The sequence below is a fragment of the Mustela erminea genome, chromosome 17, assembly GCF_009829155.1.
Source record: "Mustela erminea isolate mMusErm1 chromosome 17, mMusErm1.Pri, whole genome shotgun sequence".
NCBI lineage: Eukaryota > Metazoa > Chordata > Mammalia > Carnivora > Mustelidae > Mustela > Mustela erminea.
The window spans coordinates 66,360,910-66,374,728 of record NC_045630.1 but is presented as its reverse complement, the minus strand read 5'-3'; the positions used below and the strand labels follow the sequence as shown (position 1 = coordinate 66,374,728).

At 47.6% G+C, this 13,819-nt stretch overlaps 1 long non-coding RNA gene across 1 annotated transcript; it reads right to left on the bottom strand.

Moving 5' to 3' along the window:
• Positions 1-1,562: 1,562 nt before the first annotated feature.
• LOC116576612 lies at positions 1,563-10,753 on the bottom strand. The gene is made up of 3 exons (XR_004280224.1): positions 10,244-10,753; positions 1,891-1,958; positions 1,563-1,707 (listed from the first exon to the last, which is right to left on the bottom strand). It is a non-coding gene; the product is annotated as an uncharacterized LOC116576612 (long non-coding RNA).
• Positions 10,754-13,819: the final 3,066 nt, after the last annotated feature.

Sequence of the window (13,819 nt, the reverse complement as noted above, 5' to 3'; positions counted from 1 at the left end):
GAACTGCATGCAATCTGTGTTGCTAATGAAGAAGACTCCCGTACAGCTCAAAAATCAATAGGATGAAAGATAGCTTCACTCCCCTTGAAGTAAATGAAGCTTCCTCCCCAAGACCCAGATGGCGGGTCATCCCACCTCCACGTGGCAGCTTCCAAAAACCATCTCCTAAAAACAGTTCAGAAAGAAAGATAAGATCCAAGCTACAAAGTAAATCCCTTCACTCCTTTGGCCACCCAGTGTCTACTGGGCGGGCGTGGACACTACGTACCTGAGAACATTTCCAACACAGATTTTACTAATCTCCTAGGCCCCACAAACCAACAGACAAATGTCAATGATGCACCCAAGAAATGTCTACTTTTAAATAGCATAGTTTTTTCATGAAACCACTGGAGAGAAATGGTTACAAAGTATACCCCTAAAAGAGTCCTCCGGCTACATGTAATCATCAACTACAGCCAATTAAATTGAAAATACTATCTGCCAAAAATGATGATTTGGGATTTAGAAAAGTCAAAGTCAAGCCGTTCTGTTTTCCAATAAGACAGAGAGGCCATTTCTGGTTAATGACAATAAAATTATTTCACCAGCAAAGAAAATAGTTATTTTTATACTTTCCATAATAAGGGCATGTGCAGCTAGATCATGCATCGATTGTTGCAAATCATTAAGAAACAAATTAAAAAGAAGCACTGGAGGAAGCAGAAGCAGAACACTGGCCCATTTTTTAAAGACTGGAATCACTATCTGATCTGTTAGGAGACCATTCTCATGAAGGCTTTCCATGGTCTCAATCTCAAGTTTAACGGAAGCATTAGTTATTGGATCCCACATCCCAGCTGTGCTGAATGTCTTCTGTTTGGGCTCCCCACCCCATTGTGCACACCTCTGCCCCCTGCTCTGTATCCCCGGAGACTGGCCCTATGGGCTGCATAAGTAGGTTCCCTTGTCCCTTTGCTTCTGAAATGCAGCCAATGGACGGCATTAGCAGGAGATTAGAGGATGGGAAGATAGAAAGGCTAGTCTCCCTGTGCCTCCAGCTCCCTCCCTGCCAGGCCACCATGGGTTGGCTGCCCCAAGCAAAGGCTGCAACTCTTGTCTCCATAGGGTTTCACTCTCCAATGCCAGGATCCTTCAGCCCTGGGAGCTGCAGTGGCTCCCAAAGTCCTATGCCAACCCTTCTAGGCTTTCCTCAACCTTGTTTCTAGCTTTGTGTATAATTCCTTCCATTAACCTCTCCTCAGTTTTTCAGTTCGTGTGGGCTGTTTCTTGATAAGCCTTGATACACAAGTCCATTACTAGCTTTATGTACAAAGAACAAAGCAGGATCAATTCATTCGTGAGAAATCTTAAAGCTCCTCCTGACAAATTTTTCCAACACATAACAGTGTAACACGGTTAACGATGAAATATCATATCTAAGTCCAACCTGTTCCTCACAGAAAATATCAGTCAGGAAAAAATCCAGAACTATAATTTAAGAAAGACAAAACCAGCACAACATTTAAAGGAAGGCCTACCAAAATAATGGTTCTATGATTCAATGGAACAATACTGTCCTTTAAAAAAAAAAAAAAAAAGCAGGGCAAGGAAGGCTTCAACCAGATAAAACTAATAAGAGTAAACAAATCAGCTCTCAGTTGGAGCAGAACTTGAACAGTTCTGGTGGTGAGAAGTCTCCAGAAGGCACTTTGTAATCAACAGGACCTATAGAGGAAGCAAAACCAGAATCTAATCAGTGAAGAGACCCAGTCTCCCAAAGATAAGTAGAGTCGTTCTTGAGTTAAAGGCAGTGTACCTGAAACTAATATAACATTGTATGCTAACTATACCAGAATTGAAATAAAATGCTTTAAAAAAAAAAAAAATAAGGCATTGCAGTTGTCCTACCCTCCACCACTGTGGAGATCCTCAGAGTCAGACAGATCTGCTTTCCCATCTCTCCAAATCAAAATCATCTATAAAGTAGAGAAAGAAATATCTTCAATGTAGGGAAGACATGAGGATTAATTAGAAAAACCCATGTAAAAGACCAAGTACAATCTTTAATGCATTAAGGTTTGTTCAACAAATGGAAATCCAAAAACAAAACCAACAAAAGGAAACCAAAGAGTTATACCCTGACACCAGTCTGAAAATCAGCAAGATCAGTGAAAAAAAGATGGAATGGAATAGGTTGATAAAATATGCCTGGTCTACCGTGGGTCATGTACGTCTTGAGGACCTTCATAATAGATGGATTCCCTTCCCAAAGGGACCATAAGCAATAGTTACCTAAGAGAATTTTCTCGTTATCTGCCCTGGAAGAGCATCAACATTTTTCTTCTTCTGCCGTCTTGTGTTTTGAGGTTAATTGACACTTTTCCCCACTGCACCATGGTGACCATTTCTTGCTATCACAAACTATCCTGGAGGCCAGCAGAGGTGAAAGGGGAATAGACTGAACTAGACAACTATGGACAACCATGGTGCCTTCCAGTTAGCCAGGAGTTCCCTGGAACCTTTATTCCAGAAGTGTCCTGAGTATGTGCCCAACTGCATCCTCTGCTTGGCTTTTTGGGACCATCTCATCTGACTGAGGAAACATTGCCTTTGCTGGGTTGACCACATCCCAGATTCAGAAGTAAGATCATCATTTCCCACAGAAGGGATACCTTCTTTTATATGTCACGGGTGATGTCGGAGACACGTTACGGACTCTACTTCTAGATGGAATTCATATTTTGACAGTAACTTATAAGACAAGGAGGTACTCCAGCAGGACCCTAAGGAAGTGGGACTGAGGACAGAGTATTTTGACAAGTGAGAGAGGAAGAAGGTTCCAGGGACTAAACCAATGCACAATGTTGAGAAGACCAAGGCAATCACATGGGAGAGAATCCTAACGCCAATTCAGAAATCCTCCTCTACCCCTGCAGTTGGCTGACAGATCCAGTTTCCCGGCTTCCCTCCTCCTGGAGTTGCTGCTCCATGATCCTCAAGGATGAGGTCCCAATGGCCTCCTCAGTGTAATGCTTTATGGTGAACAAAGCAAGGTCAAGAAGAGAGAGATCAACATGCAGTGCCCACCTGCCACGCGCGAGGCATTACACAGCCCGCTTCTGCACACGTTATCATAGCGAATCCCGATAGAAATCTCACGAACAGATGATGGCATTCCCACTTCACAAGCACAGAGGCAAAGACTCAGAAGTTCAGGAACCTGCCCAAAGGTAACTTGCAGAACTACAATGGCACCGGGTCTCCCTGTTTCCTAGCCCTTTCTCTTTCCCTTCCGCCCCGCGTTCATCAAGGACTGTACCCCATTATTCGTCATCTTCACTGGTAGCTGAGACTTCTAACGCCTGCCTCATTCCAACGTCAGTCCTTCCTTCCGCACACAAAGCCGCCAAGAGAACATCAGTGACTCTCAGAAAGCCACATATCCCAAGTTTGCAGCATCTTCCGATGCTACAACTTACTTGATATAACTGGGTGCTGAATAAGGGACACCCGGATCGTTTATCGGTCTCTGCGTGGTAAACCATCCCAAAGTTAGAGGCCTAAAACAACATATTCTAGATCTGATGCTGCGAGTCATCGGGGCCATTCTCCACTGGTCTTTCCTGAAGCCCCACCCCCCCTTCCATGAAGCCACATTTAGCAGAAGTGTTAGCCAGGTACAGGGCTAAACCAGGACTATTTGGGGTGACAGGGCCTCTGTCCCCGTGTGGTACTTCAGCAGACTTTGTCACAGCACGGTGGTCTCAGGGCAGCTGCCAAGAGGACAAGGCCAGAGCGAAAGCAGTTCTCAAGCCTCTGCTTGTGTCACAGGTGCTGATGCCCCATTGACCAAAGCAAGCCTGGTAGCCACAGCCAGAGTCATTGTGGGAGGGGGCTGCTCAAGGCATGAATACAGCAAGGCATAATTCACTGAGGGTTGTTGCCATAGCAACGCGCCACAGTCTCCCGCTGTGGCCCAATGATTCACTTTTCTTCCATTTGAAAAATGCACTATGCCTCCCAAACCACCAAAGTTCCCATCCAGTCATGGCACCAGACTTCCAGTCCAGGATTCCCTGATGGTCTCAGGCCCAGCTGTGGGCTGAACCTCCTGAGGTGCATTTCCCTGTGTAGCTTCTCATCGTTCAGGACCCATGGACTAAAAAAATATTATCTGCTCCAGACATACTGAGCACACAATTTTGAGATGGCCTACCCAATAGATACTCCCACGTTAAAGGGAGAGGAACAGAGAGCCACCTGGCAGTCACTGGTCCATAACAGTTTTGAAATCCAGCTGGACCACAGTTGCAGGGTCTTGGACCCTGAGTGCAGGAAATGGTTCTTGCACAGAACTGGCTTTACTCCCTGGAGGTGCCTGGCTCTCCCCCTCTGAAGGGCTTTCTTTTGCAAATAGTCTATGTGCACTGCTAAGTGATTTTTCTCTGCTTGCTTCCTAGCCAGTTAGTCTAAGCTTGTCTGATTCTCTTATAAACTTTTGGGTTTTCTACATCTCAGGCTATGTTCCATTTAATTACACAAAAGCTACACCAACAATTATTTCTGAGACAGGCCTCTACTTTGGTCAGCATGTCAAGATGCTATGGGGAAAAGTGCCCTTAATTCCTAAAAGCCCTTTTGTTTAGCAAAGAAAGCCCAGTTGAGATCTTTCTGTGGTCCTTGCAAAGTCTTACAGCCACTCTTGATTTGATCTGGAACCTGATGTCATTTCTTGTTTGGAGAATCTTTTGCCAGTTGGAGAGACTGGAAATGTGAAGTGGTTTTCTCTCCCAGACCAGCATACCCCAGACCCTGCATATCGACTTAAATTCTGCTTCTGGACAGAGCAGTTCTTCCTGGAAAGCATCCCCCTCTCTTCATACCCTATTAAATACAACTTTTTAAGGTAATTGACCCCTCTAGCATCCCAAATGGGAACCACCAAACCCACAAGTTCATTAGGTGCCTTTTCCGTCTTCCAGGTCCCTGGAGGGGGCAGTGCTGCCGGGACTGTGGGGCCCTGCTATGGGACATGGGTTGTCTGGGATCGGCTTCCAGTCCCAGCCTCGCGCCAGCTTTCCGGGCTCCCCCAGATGTCTGCTTGCTGCCCCCACAGCCTCTACCAAACTGCCCGTCCCAGAGCCACCGCCACATAGTACAGGTTTTTATTACACCGTCGCTGTCGGGTATCTCTGTGTCGTAAACCTCCCCAAATCTTAGCAACCTAACCGTTTGTTACTTGTCACGATGCTGTGAGTTAGCGGAGTCACCCTTCTGCAGGTCATGTCTTGGATCACTTGTGCAGCTGCACTCAGGTGAGGGACCCCTGGGGACAGGACTCAGTGGCCCTTTCCTGACTCATGGTATTGACGTCCGGGCTCCCTCGCAGCCCGGTGATCTCAGGGTTCTTGGGGACAAGACTCACTCCGCGCACAAGTGTTCTCAGAGCCTCTGCCTCCATCACATCTGTGTGTGTCTCACTGGCCAGACAAGTCATGCAGCTGAGCCCAGTGTCATCGTGGAAGAGGAATGTGTGAGGGGCCACTGGGAGGTGTGATGCCCTGGGGTGTGTTTGTAACAAACCCACGCGGCACCAAGATGTAAATTTTGTGTTTTCCCTGTATTTTCATTCAAGTATATGTATCCCAATGTCTCGTGCCCTTGGGTGTTTTTGGTATACACATCTGTGCAATTGAACCGGAGAGGCACAGAGTTCTGGAAACACAAGCACCAGAAAGGCTAAAAGTGACCACAGTCTTGGAGAACCAAAAATACTACAAAACAGAGGTAACTATCACAAAACCTTTTTCCCGCCATCTTTCCAACATTCTTGTGAACCAGGTGTCTCTTCTGGTTGAAGGTCTTTAGGGTACCATGAATTTCCAATAAATAGCTCTAATACGTCCACCTTGTTTCTGTTATGGTCAGAGGCCATTCTGGAAATAAATTCTAAATGAATTTGAGGAACTCCTGATCCTAAATAACGGTTTGAACATCTGAAGAATCACATAATGTCTATCCCTCAGTATTTGCACAAGAGGAAAGGAATTGAATAGAATTACTGGCATTTCAAAGCAAGTATTTGAATTTTGCTAAGACCAGACACAAGACCTGATTTGTCTTTCTCATCTAGGAAAAGGTATACTTAGTTTTTCACTAAAATAAAGAGAATCATGAACATGTTTTAATGGCCTCAAAGGCTCTCTTTCCATCAATCATTTTCTCCAGAAGAGGTTGGGGTTTTTCATCAACAGTAGCGGGTAATGATGAACACATTTTGAAACTGTGTCTTGATTAATGATGTCTTGCCTTCAAGGATTGATAGGCCATAAAACTCCATGCTAAAAGACAGGTGCTTCCCTTGCTACCAATTGTGATTCTAAGGATCCAGGTATGCTTGTCCTGTTTGTCCCCCACGAAGCAGAACATCCCTTCCAAGGGCAACAAGGGGACTGAGTGAGAGCTGGACTCACATGCGGTGAGCTTCTGTTCTGTTTGCTTCCTTGTTACACAATTAATTCTCTGCCTGAATTTCTAGCCTTTGCACAGCCAATGATGTTCCTACCCCCATCTGGAGGGGACAAGAGGAAGTGTTCCCAAACCTATTCTTTGGGACCAGATGTGGTCACTACCACACTCCACGCCGAGGGCAGGGAGGAATGGACATCACTGTTGCTCTCTCACTGAAATGCCCACTGCCAATTAGTCCTGATGAGTACCGGAGCCTCCCGAGCCGATGATGACAACGAGAGCCAGCCTTTATCGATCTCTCGCTGTGCCGAGCATTGTTCAAAGCACTTTGCATGGATTAACGCATTTAATCCTCACAGTCCCGGGAGGTGGGTGCTATGATGATCTCCACTTGATAGAGGAGGGCACTGAGAGGTAAAGCAATTTGTTTATTTAGCTTTAAATGGCAGAGGTAGCATCTGAACCCACCACCAGCTCTGCTTCTTCAAAGAGACTAGTCTCGTGAAGAACTCAGAATTCCTTCCCACATCGATCACCTTGGGACTGTACCTTCAGCAGCAAGTCACTGACGTTTACACACATACAATATCAGCGGCCCTAACTTTCTGATGATCCGCACAAACCATTAACAGAAAGGCAATTGCAGAAGCTCTGGCCAGTCCCATTAGGCAGTGAACTTCAGGCTAGGTCCTGTTCTCTTGGACCGTCTGGGCATCTAGGTTCCCCTAGAATGTGGATGGAGCTGCTACCCAGAGCTGGGACCCCCGTGCCATCCACCCACCACCACTGGGCCCTGCCAACCAGTCGGTCCCAGCATGTTTCCTGAGGACCTGCTGGATGCCAGACCCCAGAGCAAGCAGAGGAGATAGACTTCCACACTGGCAGCTTTGGGCCCCCACAGCCCAGGCACCCAACTGGAGAAACATGATTAATTTGGGGAAACACCAACCTGGAAGTAGTTAGAGGGGATGTTTTTAAAAGATTCAAACTAAACCACCTTTACGGTCCCTCCCAACCCCACCCCCATCCTACTGATTTCTCTCTAAGGCAAGCATTTATTAGTTTGATTTCAACACACACACTTGTACCTGTAATTACTATATAATGTTGTTTACTTTTTTAAATGAAAATGAATTTAAATTAATCTTGTTTTGTGAATTTCAAGGCACCCCCTGAGATAAATGAAGACACTCCAGGGTGTCATCAAACCAGTGCTGGGAATCCTTGCTCTAAAAAAGTAGAGAAGCGAGCTCATTAAACCTTCAAGGAGCCAGAGGGGAGAAATGTATATAGATGTACACATCGAGCACAGTAAAGAGAGTTTCATACATCAGTTACTCACTTATACAAGTACGCTTACAATTACCTAGGAAAGGTGGTGCGTCAGAAAGCGGTTGTCTTCAGATGAACCGTCTGTTGTAAACTTAGCACCACTGTGTCTCATCATCAAAGCCTCCACACCACAGAGGAGAGGCTGGGAGAGGCATTTCTGACAGCAGGAAGAGGCCGTTATTTTCCAGAGTTGGACAAACGCATGAAGAGGTTCCTCACAGAAGCCTGGTACATCTCTTGGGACTCCCCATATTGGTGCCGCAGACTGAGATCATCAGAGGGAATTTTCCAGATGTTCTTGAGTTTTATAGTGGAGTGGCTTCCAGGCAAGGTCTTTGAGGACCTCTCACTTCGATGTCACGGGCCAAGATCGATCATCTAGGACCTTTGCTACCATGGGCCATCCCACAGGTATGCGAACCTTTAACGACCTTACATTGCTTCTCTCCTTTCCTGGGAAACTTGGGGTGGCTTCTGTTTGGATATCAACTAATATGATGAGGTAAGAGATCATCATTTTTCCTTGTTTGTGTATATATTTTAGCAAGAGACCTCGTCCCAGAGAGCTTTCTGCGCCAGTCTACAAACGTTAGGATGTTTTGTCTTAAAGGCAGTAAGGAATTACTGGGGGACTGGAAGTAGGATCTGTGTTCTGTGAAGTCACCGCAGCTGCTCAGAGGGGAAATGTGTAGGGGCTGGGATGGTGGACGACAGTCCAGACAGCCACGGAGGTGACGGGTCCTAAGAAGATGCCGCACAGATGGGGCCTGGGTGGGAAGGTCTGCTGGGGGCTGGCGGATGGGACGGGGGCGGTCCGTGGCTCCTTCCCCTTTCCCTCTAACTGCAGGGGAGGCTGGGGGCACTTAAATTGGAGGACGAGACATCACACAATTTCTGGCACGCCCGGAACGTGCTTCATAAGTGGAGAGAGTGGAAAATGATGCCTCAAGAATTCCTCCAGAAAGGAAATCTGAGAACCAAGCCCTTCCTTGGAACAAAAACAGGAAAGTGGTAATGTACATCTAAGCATATTTTTCTTGGACATCTTCCGAACGTGTAGATAAAGCAATAAACTTTTAATCAGGGACTGTTAGGGGTTGCTCAGTGACCTCGGGCTTCAACCCAGGCCAGTTAGGCCTCTGCCTGTGCTGGGCAGTTCCTCTGACCATAGCCCTGCTCAGCCAAAGTTCCTAGACTCCAGAGAGGAGACACCTAGACACGGCCTCCTGTGGTCATAGGGTAGGTGCTGCCTCGTGCTGTCAAGCAGGAAGGGGGGACAGAACTGCAGGACAATGTGTCTTACACCAGGGCTTCTCGGGCACAGGTGTGCAAACGAGCCACCTGGGGATCCCACAGGTCTGGGGTGGGCCCGAGAGCCTGCATTTCTCAAAGCCCCCAGGTGATGCCGAGGCTGCTCGACTGGGGTTACAGTTTGAGGAAAACAGTCAGAAGAAGTCAGTCAGGAGACCAGAAGGAAGAAGATGTGGCCCCTTCCTGATCTCCCCTGATGCACTGCAGTTGCTGCCTCTGCACTGGAGAGCGGACCTGTGCAGTCTGCAGTGTGGGGCACTGGAAGACTTAAAACCACGGGGAAAGACACAAGAAATAAGACAGCAATTCAGAAACCTCAACGATCTAGTAAGGCTACCAGCATATTAAGGAGAAGAAAAGAAAGAAAAGAAGGCCTCTGCATTCCTTGTCTCTTGCTACGTAACACATCGCCACAAACCTAGTAAAGAAATGTTCATTTATTATCTCACAGTTCTGTAGGTCAGAAGTCCAACGATGGTTTAACCAGAGCCACTGCTCAGGGTCTCATCAGACTGAACTTAAGACCCCAGACAGACTACCGCTCTCATGAGAGGCTCGAGGTCCTTTCCCAAGCTCGTTCAGACACAGAATTCACTTCCTTGCCGTTGTAGGACTGAAGTCCCACCGTTCTTGGTAGCTGTCACCCGGGAACCAGTCTCAGCTCCTAGAGGCCACCTCCCCATGTGGCCCCCCTGAACTGAGTAACATAACAAAATCCTGAGAGCCATATCCTCACGCCAAAAGGTGTGGGCCTTTGGAGCCGTCTTAAACTTCTGCCAACCACAGCAATCTGCGAGCGCTCATCTCACACGGGAGATATCTCAACGTAAGTGTGAGTCCTTCCTTCATTCTCATCAGGCTCCGGATCATCCGGTGACGGCGGTGATGGAAGGCGCAGCCCCCATGTGGTGGGCGGTGATGGTCCGGCAGCCGCTGGGGACTCGGCACACCCCTAGCATCTGCAGCCCCCTCGGGGATCCTCACTGATCTATATTGTTATGAACATCTGTATTTTGTCGGTGAGGAAATGGAGCCCTAGCGCTTCTAAGTAGTTTGGTCTAGTGACACCGTGTAGCGACCCAGGGACTTTTGATAGAATGGATTGGGTCCCAGTCTGGACCACCCAAGGGACCGTTAATTTCCTCACCTAGAAACAGAGAGCTGGAGCCAGGAGATATCCGAGGTTCCTTCCGATTTTGACGATCACTCCATGAAAACTGCAATGTTGAGATCTTGGTAATTTCTTCCTCCTGGACACCAGGCAAAGCCAAGGCTATAGCAGCATGAACAGCAGATGTGAGAGAGCTCCCTGAAAGGTTTTCCATCTCACAGGTGGCTCTTTGCTACCTGAGAGCTCCCTCTTCTCTGACTCTGCTCTCCCCTGCCCGGTGTTGATAGCTTTGAAAAAACCAAAGCCAGTCCACATGTCCTTCCCCATCTCCAGCTCCTCCAATCACAGCGTCTGCTCTAAGGCGCCCCCCACCTCCCAACATCCCAACATGGACTCTCTGTGGGCTCCTGCAATGGTCTACAGGACCATTTAGGTGCCACGAAGGTGACAGAATTGTCGGAAATACAAGACATCGACTGGTCAATTGCGAGATTTCAGTCATGGAATGCTTTGTAGCAGGGTACAAATCAGATTTTTCAGCTAACGACAAAGAGAAACAAGGAAAAGCTATCAGTGCCATCTTGTGGAAAGACCTAGATTAAAATGTCCAAGGAAATCTGGCCACACCCAGATCACGTCAAAGCCTCCACACTCCAGGCTGACGGGCATGCACGGGATGGCAGGATGTCTCCACTCTTCGTTTACAGCAATGGAACTGATTGGTGAAGGGTCCGTTGTATTGCCTACTTCCTGTGTGTATATGATCCTTCACTATATGATTATCACACAAACCCCCACAGCTGCAACACCACACACACACACACACACACACACACACACACACAAAACCCACAGTCGAGCTGTCTGCCCCCACCCTCTGCACAGCACGACTCTCCAAATGTAGGAACTTTGCACCAGCCTATCACCGCCTCGCATCCCCAACAAACGTACGCACACCTGGACCACAGCTGTCTATGGTATAACTTTCTCGTGCAAAAACAAAGCTGTTCTTGTCCCACTTCTTGAGTTGATCAGCAATTATTTCTCCTCCTTTCTTCCATCTGAATAGTCCCCTCATATTAGTTACCTGTCACGGCATAAAAATTACACCCAAATTTGATGGCTTCAAATAATGAATAATGATTATCTCATGGTTTCTGTGGGTTAGGAATCCAAGAGCAGCTTAGCTGAGTTGTTCTGGCTCAGGGAATCTGTGAGGCTACTGTCCAGATTCTGGCCATCTAAAGTCTTAACGGGGCTGCAGGATCCACTTCCAAAACAGCTAGCTCCCTCACGTGACATTGGTATGAAGGCTTAGTTCCTTACCACACAGATGTCTCCGAGAGACTCCTTGACTGTCCTCAGAACATGGCAGCTGGCTTCTCCAAGGCAAAGACCACAAGCTCTTTTATGACGTAACTTAAGAAGTCACACGCCATCACTTCCACTGTATTTTGCCGGCTACACTTCTATCAGTGTGGGAAAAGACCAGACAAGGCAGGAGGTGGTTCACTGGGGCCATCTTGGAGGTTGACCTCACACCACCCCCTTTCATATCCAATTTCCAAATCATCAGGTTCCAGGTGTGAAATGTGTTTACACAAAGGAGGATCAGCATACTTAAGTCACTGAGAATTCTGACTATAGTCCAAGGGCCCAGGAACTCAGCCCCAAGCAATCCCTTGCCATGATGGGACACAGAGAGCAGCTTGGAGCAAGGAATTCTCTGACTCTGACTTCCCCTCCAACTGCCACTGGCATCAAGCCAGACTGGAAACTGGGACCTCAACATAAAACAGAAGTAGGTCAAATATTTTTATGGACTGGGGAAGGGGGAGCTAGGATTCCCCCAAATCTGTACTGTAGAGCTTGTCAAGGAAAGTTACTTCTATTGCTTCACAAGGGACAGAACAACCAGAAGACAGGAAGACTCCTGTCTTCATAGGACTTTTCTGGTCGTTCTAACCCAAGCTTATCTTTCCCCCACTGACTCCTTTAGCACTTGTTATTTTTACTGCACAATTAACTTTTTAATACATATTATCTGATTGTCTTTGATGAGTAATTCAGTGCTTTATTATACGTTATGAGAACAATTACACTGCAGTCTAAACCCTCTCCAGCACATTGTAAACTCCTTCAAGTCAGGGACAGTCAGCTTGTTACTCGGCTCAGCATCAGTGTCAACAGACCGTTCTCCAGGAATGTGTGTGTCCACCTCAACACACATACACGCATTCACATACACCCGCAATCACACACACCCATACAACCAAAGAGGAGCTCAACGAAGAGCAAGGCTTATTGATCCTTTTTTACAAAAATAGCCATCAGACACAGCCAGGATCATACTGACACAGTCATTCTTTCCTTAAAAGCACAGGCAGGTAAAACGCGCCCCTTGAGAAGGTGCTACACGACACCCAACACAGCCACATGCCTTGCGTGGAAGAAGCAAGCCATCGCGCATCGTCTTGTAGTGCCGAACACTCACATACAGCCCCAGAAGCGTGCATGGGCAGTCTCCCCTCTGCGTTCCTTTTTTTTCCTTCATTTATTCACTCCTTTAACATTTTTGAGCACCGTGCATTAGATTTGTGGAATTCAAAGATGGAACAATGCAGCCTTGGCTCCCACACAGAGGTAACCCTCATCCAGTGAAATAACAGTTTCCTGGGAGTACATATTTCCACTCCTGGGAGAAGTGAGCACAGAAAAAGGCTAAATCTTCCTGAGGGTCCGGTAACACTCTACAGAGGAGAAAGGAACGGAGATCGGTATTGGGCTGGGGGAGGAGTGTGCAGAGCGCCGGCACAGCTAAATCAGAGAGGTCTGAGCCAAAATACATCGCAGGGGGGGTTTCTTTTCAGTTCAAAACTCCCCAGACCCAAGACAAAAAACTAAATAGCATGCTTGACCATGGGACACAGCCCAAGGCAAGGACGCTGGGCCCTTTCACCCAGGCTCTGTTGAAAGGAAGGGGCACAGCTGTGGAGTAGAAGGACATTCCTTTTTTTTTTTTTTTAAGATTTTATGTATTTATTTGACAGAGAAAGCATGTGCACAAGCAGGAGGAGCAGCAGAGGGAGAGGGAGAGGCAGGCTCCCCACTGAGCAGGGAGCCGGATGTGGGACTCGATCCCAGGACCCTGAGATCACAACCCAAGCCGAAGGCAGAGGAAATTCCTACAGTGTGACCCAACTAACCTTTCTCTAAGGATGTCCAGGCAGGTGGAGGTTTGCACTTCTTCCCCTGCAGGAAACTGCTCAAGTGGAAAATCACAGTTAGGGGCTCAGGGGAGAAGAGAATCCCCACCCCCCTCCCCAGAAGTGTCTTCCCTCTGAAGAAGACAGGTTTTGAGGTAGATCTCAAGGAGAAGAGGAAGCGGCATAGGGTGTGGGGAGTGAAGGCAGCAAAGAAAGAAGAGCAAGACAAAGGGACCAAGAAAGGTTCAACTTGAAAGGTGCCCTTGCCAGAGTCTTGTCTCCAGAGCCCGCACAGCCAGCGACCCTGGGAGCCACAGCAGGCAAGGGGGGGCAGCAATGGACATGGATGGGCAGGAAGACTGGTCAGGAGTTGGTGGAAGTGGGAGTGCCAAGGCTCAGATCGCAG